The following is a 10,718-nucleotide window of genomic DNA, read 5'->3' on the forward strand; positions in this document are numbered from 1 at the left end:
CCCAGAGTTTGTCTGGAAACATCAGGCATGTCCTTGAGGGTGGGTATTGAGATTGAGACAGAAAAGAAGGGCTTTGGAAAGCATTGATTAGAAGGAAAGGAGTGATTTCACACCAATCTAATGTGGTTGAAAACCAGCATAACATAATCCCCACCTACAAGTGGATCCCTAAAAGAATGGTATTGCATAGTGCTTTTGCATACTGTTAAGTCAATCAGAATAAAGATACAAACGCTAATTCTGATACAAGTAACTGATAGCTATTTCATCTGTGGAGTGGGATCAGGTGAAGGACATTGCTGGAATAAAAGAAGAAGTAGTACTTCGGCTTCTTTGTATCCAAGCATGAGAGGAAACACTTAATTTTCAATGAATCCCTAGAAGAAGGGAGATGCCAGCAGCAATCAATATTATGTTCTATTTAAATTGGAAAGAGGAGTATTTTGTTTCTCAAATGACATGCATTTTAAATTAATAATAATAATAATAATAATAATAATAATAATAACAACAACGACAAAACTTTACCCATTATAATATCAAATATGAAAGATTATTCCTTGCTACTGGGGGACCATCACAAATCTATCTGTCTGTCTGTCTGTCTGTCTGTCTGTCTGTATGCCGCCCCTCTCCATAGACTCGGGGTGGCTAACAACAATAATAAAACAGCATATGACAAATCTAATATTTAGAATAACCAAAAACCATTATTAAAAACTAAACATACACACAAACATACCATGCATAAATTGTATAGGCCTGGGGGGAAAGGAATATCTCAATTCCCCCATGCCTGATGACAGAGGTGGGTTTTAAGGAGCTTACGAAAGGCGAGGAGGGTGGGGGCAATTCTGATCTCTGGGGGGAGCTGGTTCCAAAGGGTCAGGGCCACCACAGAGAAGGCTCTTCCCCTGGGTCCTGCCAGACAACATTGTTTAGTCAACAGGACCCGGAGAATGCCAACTCTGTGGGACCTAACTAGTCGCTTGGATTTGTGCGGCAGAAGGCGGTCCCAGAGGTATTCTGGTCCAATGCCATGAAGGGCTTTATAGGTCATAATCAACACTTTGAACTGTGACTGGAAACTGATCAGCAACCAATGCAGACTGTGTTGGTATAACATGGGCATACTTAGGGAAGCCCATGATTGCTCTCGCAGCTGCATTCTGCCCAATTTGAAGTTTCCGAACAGTTTTCAAAGGTAGCCCCATGTAGAGAGCATTACAGTAGTTGAGCCTCGAGGTGATGAGGGCATGAGTGACTGTGAGCACTGACTCCCGGTCCAAATAGGGCCGCAACTGGTACACCAGGGGAACCTGGGCAAATGCCCCCCTTGCCACAGCTGAAAGATGTTTCCCTAATGTGAGCTGTGGATCGAGGAGAACACCCAAGTTGCGGACCCTCTCTGAGGGGTCAATGTTTACCACCCCCCCCCCAGGGTGATGGATGAAGAGATGGAATTGTCCCTTGGAGGCAAAACCCACAGCCACTCCATCTTTTCAGGGTTGAGTTTGAGTTTGTTGACACCCATCCAGATCCCGACAGCCTCCAGGCACCGGCACATTTATTTAGTTATTTATTTTATTTTATTTATTTTATTTATTTTATTTATTTTATTTATTTTAGTTATTTTAGTTATTTTAGTTATTTTAGTTATTTTAGTTATTTTAGTTATTTTAGTTATTTTAGTTATTTTAGTTATTTTAGTTATTTTAGTTATTTTAGTTATTTAGTTATTAGATTTGTATGCCGCCCCTCTCTGAGGATGCAAGCAAAGTAGTAGCTTTAGTCTTATATTTCTTGAAATCATTCTGAATTCTCAAGAAGTAAAAAGTGAAGAGAAATATATGAACCCACATTTTAATAATGTTTCCACATGTCTCCTATAGAGAAGAGGGAAAAGTGTAACCCCTGAATCAGCAATGGGTTGCTCTCGGTTTAGACCGATTCTTAGAACTGGGAGTGCCAGCGGCGGGACACTTCGCCCACCCACCCAGGATGCTTCTACGCATGTGCAGAAGTGTTGTGTGCACATGCACAAATAGGTAGCAAAAATATTTACAATCCACCACTACCCTGAATGTTTAAAGATTGTAGATCGCAATTGTAAGTAACACTTAATTCATTAGGTTTATATATCATGTAAAGCAATAAATTGTAGTCTACAAACAACAGAACCAATTAAATCAGCAAACCAGGTGCATAGGATAGGTGCTTGAGTATGAAGCAGGTTCTGACATTCTTAAAAAAATAAGAGGTCAGTAGATTTCTTTGCAGGTAAGAAATTCTTGGTATAGAATGGCAAATAATTGTTTGTAAGATTTCCCTATTTATTTGCTTAAAATGCAACTGTCTTGTTTTGAAAACAATGCTTTGCCTGATAGCTTTCAAGGAGGAAACAAGGAAATATCATGATGCAAATTCCATTTAGTTTCTGTCATCGTTGCAGTCTTTATTTCTCTTATTTTTGTTTCTTATTGCATTTAAAAAAAAATGTGCTTGTGAATCTCCCAGAATCATTGGGAGTCAGCAGCATACACGGACAGATACTGTAGCGACTTTATAATATGTGACCTTCAGTTTCCAGAATTTTCTAGTTAGCGACAGTATGATTGATAATATAGGAAAACATAATGTATTTCATTACAAGTGTCTTCCACTTGTACCACTTCATTTATTTTGCTGAAAAAGACAAAGGGGTGTTTGACTTTCTTTTTACATAAAAAATACTGAGACATTCAAGGCAAAGATACACATTTCAATTTTGTTTCTACAAATGGAACCAGCTGCATGGTTTAATGGGTAATGGATATAGACACCCACATCTGTAGGGGTGACATCATTTACCAAGAATTTGGCAATTGCTAATACAAGTGCTTTCTGTTCTTAGATATATTCTAAATTAAAACAAATAATTAGAGGCTGCCACAAAGAAGAATGGGGCTGCCATAGAGAAGAGGGAGGATGTCAATCTATTTTCCAAAGCACCCGAAGGCAGGACAAGAAGCATTAACTAGTCCCATCACTTGAAAATCTAAAAAATTTTGAACTTTGGCGGACTATTTCTAGAACTTTCTACATATACTAAAGAAATAATTCCCTCAACACTGTCAGACTTTCTACTAAATCTGCACTTCTATTCTACTAGTTTTTCTCATCATTCCTATCACCCATTTCCTCCCATGTTGACTGTATGACTGTAACTTGTTGCTTATATCCTAAGATTTTTATTAATATTGCTTCTTCGTTGCTTATTTGACCCCTATGACAATCATTAAGTGTTGTACCATATGATTCTTGACAAATGTATATTTTATTTTATGTAAGCTGAGAGCATATGCACCAAGACAAATTCCTTGTGTGTCCAATCACACTTGGCCAATAAAAAATCTATTCTATTCTATTCTATTCTATATATGGTATATGATATTAACCTATTGGTATATGATATTAATCTATTAATCAATTTACTAAACAAATTAGTAAATTGAAGGGATCTACTAGGAAATTGCCTATATAAAGTTCTCCCCCACTGATACATATTAAATCCTAAAAAATAATATTCATGATTTGTTTGAAACTAAAAAAAAAATGATATTTTTAACAAAAGACAATTATATTTAGCTTAGTGTATCGTTATGATACATTATGGTATACAGAATAAGGTGGTTAGATGGAGTCACTGAAGCAGTAGGTGTGAGCAAGTAGGTTAAGTGTGAGGATGACAGAGGACAGGAAGGCCTAGAGGGACATCCATTGGTTTGTGATGAATTGAGCACAACTTTGCAACTAACAACAACAACAATAATCATTATGACCACTTCATTATTCTTTCTTAATATCTTACCATTTTTTTATCTTTGTAATGTTATGTTTTGCTTTTATTTGTTTACAAACAGCTTTGATTTGTCAGTATAGTAAGAATCAGTAAATAAACAAGGCTAGATTAAGAAGAAATGCAAGCTTCTGATCCCTTTTGGTACTCAGATTTTCTTTCCTGGGTGGTTGGTTCTGATCCTTTCCTTTCAGTACAACTCCATCATAGCACTTTCTTCTTATAGCATTTTCATGTATATAACTTTCTTAATCTTCCCCAACCTAATACTGTCCAGATTCATTGGAGGATATTCTAAAACTCCATCTCCAGCCAGCATGGCTATTTCCATAATCCTCTGCCAAAATAGTGATTGGTTATGGGGCTGGAACAACAGGATTCAATTTCCAACACATCTGGTGGGCATCAGGCTAGAAAACATTTCTCTATTCTATGTAGTGAAATATATGTGCCTGGCAGGGGGAGGAATTAAATCTTAATAAAGATAAATTTCAATGTGGGGTTTTTTTTCCTTTCTTTTTTTTAGCCTTTTTCTAAAAATGAAACTGTATTTCTCAACAAACTTTTAAAGCCAAATGCCTCTCTGAAATCTCTACATACATACTAGGCTAGATACATATAACATAACGGTGGAAACTGTTATGTTATATTTGTCTAGGCTAGCATGCATGTAAAGATTATTCCAGTATTCCAGAGAAGTTACATCAGAGTGAAGAAAAAGATGGAAATGATCCAAACGATTTTGCAAAAATGTGTTTCATTTCCCCACCCTTCTCCAAAATAGGGAAATTCCATCAATCTATTCAAACTTTATTTTAAAACTTGTAAGATGTGCCCAATTGAAATTACAGCACAGATTCCAAAATACAAAACCTCCATTGTGTCAGCTTTTGAATTCAATTTTCATGGAAACAAATAAATTGGTATAATAGGTAGTGATGGGCGAACCGAACCCACACAATTCGGGTCCGTACCGAATTTTACAGTGCTCGGTATGCCGAACACAAACCCGAAATTTTTCCAAACATGTTTATTTTTATGTGAAAGGACCGCCCTTTGCTTGCAGCGCCACTGCGGTGTCCTTTTTCGTAAAAATAACAATGTTTATTTTTACATGAAGACCTCCCTTTGAAGGAGTTGGGGAATCCCTCTCACAAAGAGATTCCGGGAGTGGAGCTTTGACGTCACTGGCAGGCTGCTAAGAATGCCAAGGTGATCACTTCCTGGATTCCATGGAATCCAGGAAATGATCACCTTGGCGTCCTTAGCAACCTGCTGGTGACATCAAAGCTCCGCCCCCAGAATCTCTTCATGGGAGGGATTCCCCGTTCGGGTTCGAGTTTGGGTTCAATTCGGGTTCGGCCGAATTTTGCGTAAAATTCATCCGAACTTGCCAAACCCAAACACCATTGGGTTTGCCCATCACTAATAATAGGTATTAATAATATTTTAGTATTTTATATAAAATATAAAATATGTAAAATATGTACAGATCAGATTTTGTTTTGTCTTGTTTTAATGGAAGTTGAGTTCAGAAAAGATAATCAGCAATTGTGCTTCTGCTTATATTGGAAGAATATAACTTTTAATTAGGTTTGTGGCCTTAAAATAAAAATGCTTCAAATCTAAGAGAAAATAAACATAATCTTCAATTTATGATTTATATAAATCATATACATTTATATTTATATAAATCATATATAAATCATCTAAAACCTGGGATCAGAAAGTCCAAGACCATTGTTAAGTGAGCCATGCCCAGTAAGGTGCAGCCATTTGTGGCCCTACTGGAATGCTCCGGTGGTGGGGGTGGTGTGTGTGTGTGTGCATGAGTGCACCATTTAGCTTCCTGGGCATGTGCAGAATCATGGCCTGAAGTACAGGGCTGGAAGCCTGGGCCAGCGGCACACCGCTTTCCACTGAGCCCAGGCCCAAAGCACCACAGCCATAGCCCACAGCACCCATGGCAGTTCCCTCTCTACAGACCTTGGCTCTGCTTTCCTGCAGCCCTCCTGCTGCCTGTGCTCAGCCAAAAGTGGTTCAGGCTTCAGCAGCACCTTGCCAGTCTCCTTCCTGGACTCCTGTGGCTCATTGGTGGACAGATGGGCACAGCTGGCAGCGGGCAGTTATAGGATGCCAGGCAGTGTGAGAAGCTCCTCATGTGGCTCCTGACCATCTGCTACTTTGGTCACCTCTCTGAGCTGCTCAGCCAGGAGATGGACCCGCCACCCTTCCTGCTACAGTTGCCCGACAGCAGCCAGAGTGGGGGCATTTCACTCCTGCCCTGAGCTGCATACAAGGTGGCTGAGCCAGTGCCACACTGCTCCCAGAGGAGCTGCCCGCTGCGCCCCGATTGCCCAGGGCACCTTCACTCTGGCTGCAATGGGGAAGCTCGAGCAGGCAGGGTAGCAGGCACATCTCCTGGTTGAACAGCTCGGAGAGGTGGCTGATGTAGCGGATGTCCAGGCGCCGCATGCAGATCTTCTCACACTGGCTGGTGTTCTGCCAGTGTTAGTGGGGTTGGCCTTAGACATTTTTTTATTGGGCTGTTTGCTGTTGGCTTCTTTGCCAGTTTCCTAATTGGGGTATTGTTTACTTGATTGTTGGTCTGATGTTAACCTTGGGGTTAATCTATGCTGAGCTGGGTGCTGACTGCTGATAGAGAAGTGATTGAGTCTTTTGTTCTTCTATGGACTGGTAGTTTAATAGTCTTGTTAGGCACATATGTTATATATATGATAAAATTATGCAAATAGGATTATTTTCTTTTTTTAATCACCCAAAGAAAATAATTAAGCCGGGGCTTCTTTCTACTATATAAATGTCACATTTCATCACCACTCTTTAAACATTATTTTCCTCTTCCTACATGTAATAGCATTGGCTCTTCTCCATCTATTATACTAGCTGATGCATGTTTTTCACTATGAACCTATATGATGGGGCTTGATAAATTGACACTTAAAATTAATGTGCAGAGGACTGTATTTTGCGTTGGATGTGGAATAACACACAGATGTGAGAGCTGGGTAATAAGGGTCGCTTTATTAAGTATAACTATAGAAGACCTGCAGAGGTCACCAAATGGGGTGTAAATTCCTATGTGTAACATACTTGGGCAACTAAATGGGCATAACTCCAGCCTGGGCAGTGCGAAGCTAACTTTAGCTTACACCCAGCCCTGAAAGCCACACCTCAAGCATGTGGGAGGGCTCACCCCGATGACCCAGAACCAGAAGTCACGTCAGTGAGCCCCAAAGGCACCCCCTCTCCACCACCCCGGTCGTGTAGGCAGCATGAGTTGTGACAAGGGGCAGCTGATCATCTTCCAAAAGATGCCCAATGGAGAACACACAGTTGCTACTGATACCCTTTTTCTGCCCCTTTACTGCTAAACAGTGATCGAGAAGAAATTAGTCAATTGATAAATGGCGACCTAATTAACCCCCAGACATGCCAAAATACACTTCTCCACCTTCCAGGGTGGAGTAGGTGAAAAAACAATCTAGATTCAAATGTGCTGAGATTGCAAAAAATTCCTAATCGGCCCCCAGGTAGGTGACCTTAATTGAGCGGAGGGTGGGTGGGTGTCTGCACTTGCTAGCAGCAGGCCAAAGAAGGGAAGAGTAGGGCAGCTAGCAGGTATTTTTAAAAAGGCCGCTCTCTAAGCCCAGTCACTTCTCCCAGCAACCCGGAAGTCAGTGCCATGTTGATCCAGCACCAACGCAAATGTTGGCCCCGTGCTGAGGGCATGCGGCCTCTCAAATTTCATTAGAGATGGTAAACTAAGTTTCTGTTACAGATGAAAACATTATTTGCATAGCATAGACTTTAAATTTGTCCCTCAAATGAATTGCTCAGGACCTCCCTGCAAACAACATTCCTGGTTTTGCTCTCTGGCTGGAGAATGATTAGGCTGTCAGGCAAACTGACTCTGGAACATGCCACATAGAATTGGCCGTGGAAGAAACAGACAGCTTCCCTTATTTGTGTTTTCCTAATCGGATCTGTAAATCTTTTCCTGCATTTTTGGCCACTTTTCCCCTTATTGGTACTACAGTAGAAAGAACAGGTTGGTCTGAACTGTTGAGGAAAATAGGGGGGGGGGTCTCTATCTACCAGCATCCATTGGTATTCATCTGTCTAGCATCCTATTAGTGTGTGAGAGTTGAGGGGTGTTGGAAACTCAAACAGTATTTGCTGTGTGAGCAAGAATGAGACAGGAACAAGTCTGGGTGTGGCTTAGCTCAACAGGTCTGTAGTCAAGCTGTTCGCTGCTGTGAAAGCGAAACTGAAACTCCTCTGGTTGTATTTTGCATTTGGATCATATTTCTTTTCAGGTCAGGAGGGGAAATAGAACTCCTTAGCATGATAGCTTGTTAATAATAATATAAGAAATTCATGCGCCAATGGTCATTTTGAAAAATCCTTTCTTAGTGAGCACCTAGAAGTCAAGAGAAACATATGTGGTGAATTTCAAGTTATGAATCTCACAAACAAGGAGGAGATGATGAATGTTTCATGGGATGGATGGAGGAAACTACTTTCCATATAAGAAGATTTACTAAACAAATTCACTGCATATACTATAGTTTGATGCAATTTTCAAAATGAATTAAATCAAATTATTTGTTGCTCTGAATTCGCCCCTTTTGAAAACCGTTTCTTATCCTGCATGCCATAGCAGACCAAATGTGAACTTTGTTTTTCCTAAGATCATGCCCCCTGCTATGGAAGCTTTCTTCTCTTTTCCAATCCATTCTATTTCAAAAAGTTGTTCTGAATGTCTATTTGGAAACAATTATGTGTACAGCCCTGAGTTCCTGGTAGGAGGATGGGAATTGGAATGTAAAGTAAGAATATATAATTAAAAATAATTGTCAAGTCATAAGAATAATTGGGATGAGCATTCTTTTGCTCATAATAACAAAACTAACTCTAATTAGAACACAAACAAGTAAACAAAAATATAGACTTGTTGAAATAATAAAAAGAAAAGAGTATATCCAAGAAGGAAGGGAAAAAAGAGGAATCTGAAAGATACATGGAGACAAGAAGCATTGTAATTGAATAACATAGTTTCTGCAAGGTGAAAGAAATATGTTTGCTATCTATCTATGGGAGGGAACAAATGCTCATACTTCCCTGCTCCCCTGTTCTTCCTGCTCCATCAAGTATCAAACCAATGTTCCCATCTTAGAAACCAGAATCCAAAGAAACAGGATAGTGCAGGATAAGCCACAGAAATGTTGGGATTTTAACGTCAACTTACATGCAAATTAATAATTACATGACATTACTGCATATTTTAGATATTTCCTCTCCCATATATATTTATCCAGGGACAACTACCACATCACACACACACCCAACACCCCCCCCAAAAAATCCACACACCTAAAGGCACTTTGTTATTCTTTTTTTCAGAGATGCATATGCTGAAAGAGAAGCAAGACACCATATATCCCTTCGACTAGGCAAGTGATGACCTAGAGATATGATGGCCTTGGAGAATGTGCACCTACAAATGTTAGCAACTTTTCTGAGAGATACTTCAATTTGATTCGGGGGTGAGCAGGGTCAATGGCCACAATGACATGGAGCTTCCCTTGTTCTCATGGGGGTAGCTCCGAATCCCCACTGTCTGTGGGTCTCGGTTCTTCTGAACGGAGCCCTCACCTCCTTGCAGGGAAGGTGATGTAGGGGATGCTGCTGGCGGTCCAATTGGGGGATCAGCAAACCCCCATTGAACAAACCGGCCTGTCTCGCGCCGGTGGTGGTGCGAAGTTGGCCAGACAGCAATGGCTGGGCCGACAATAGTCATGGGAAGACAAGACAATGCAGGAGATAAAGAAGATTGGTAACATCTGGGAAGAGTAAAAAAGCTTGAGCATAGGCAAAGTGAAGAAGTACCTGGCGGTGTGCTGGTGAGAATGAAGTGCTAAAGATTTTTGGAGAATTGTTTATAAAAAGGAAAAAGAAAAGCTGGAAATGGGAACATAGTGGCTGCTTAATAATGGAGGCGCCTAGCAAAAGCTATGATTTAGCAAATTCCCCAATATTTTCTCTTCTGCTTGGAAGAGCTTTAAAGGCTGTGTAAAATTTGGAACTTGGCTTTGATTTGATTTGATTTGATTTGGATGATATTTGGAATTTCTTTTTGTTCTTTTTCTTGTCAGAATTATTTCCCTCCATATTTATGGTGTGGATTGGTGTGGATTTGCTCTGCCGTCTTCTTGTTTTGAGGAGCTACTGCATTGTGATTCAAGATTTGCATTTCTATAGGTAAAAGAAGCTAATAGAGGATTAACAAATGGTTGTTTATTGGTTGTGTATCTTGCAAGGATGGACTCTCTTTGTAATCTTAACTTCATGAAGAAAGGAGGACATTGGCATCTAAGTTTGTATACGTTGGATTCTATCTGGTAGAGACACTTGAATTCACATTTGGAGCTACAGTGGGAGCGGAAATATGAACAATAACAGCAACAGCAATTGTGGAGTAAGGAATTTTGCAGACACATGGTTACATAATTTGGTTATAAATTTCAGCAACAAACTCAACTTTTACCAAAACTGCTTCTTTTATAATTAGATCGGAACTACAAATGGATTTATATTTGGAGAAAGATTTATGGACTTGAAATATGTTTGATAACAACAATGGCACCTTTAAGGAAAAACATCTTTCTAATTTTTTTAACAATGCAAAGATGGCAACTACCTTAATTAAAATTAGATTTTAAGGAAACTTTAAGATTAGAGGGATTGTATTTTGATTGGGAGATAGAAGGGCTTGATGGAGGGGAAATTTACTAACGGGAACAAAGATAATTATGTTGTGAATAATATATAATTAAGATGTTTTTGCTTGAATTTA

Source organism: Erythrolamprus reginae, chromosome Z (genome assembly GCF_031021105.1).
Source record: "Erythrolamprus reginae isolate rEryReg1 chromosome Z, rEryReg1.hap1, whole genome shotgun sequence".
In the NCBI taxonomy this organism is placed as follows: Eukaryota; Metazoa; Chordata; class Lepidosauria; order Squamata; family Dipsadidae; genus Erythrolamprus; species Erythrolamprus reginae.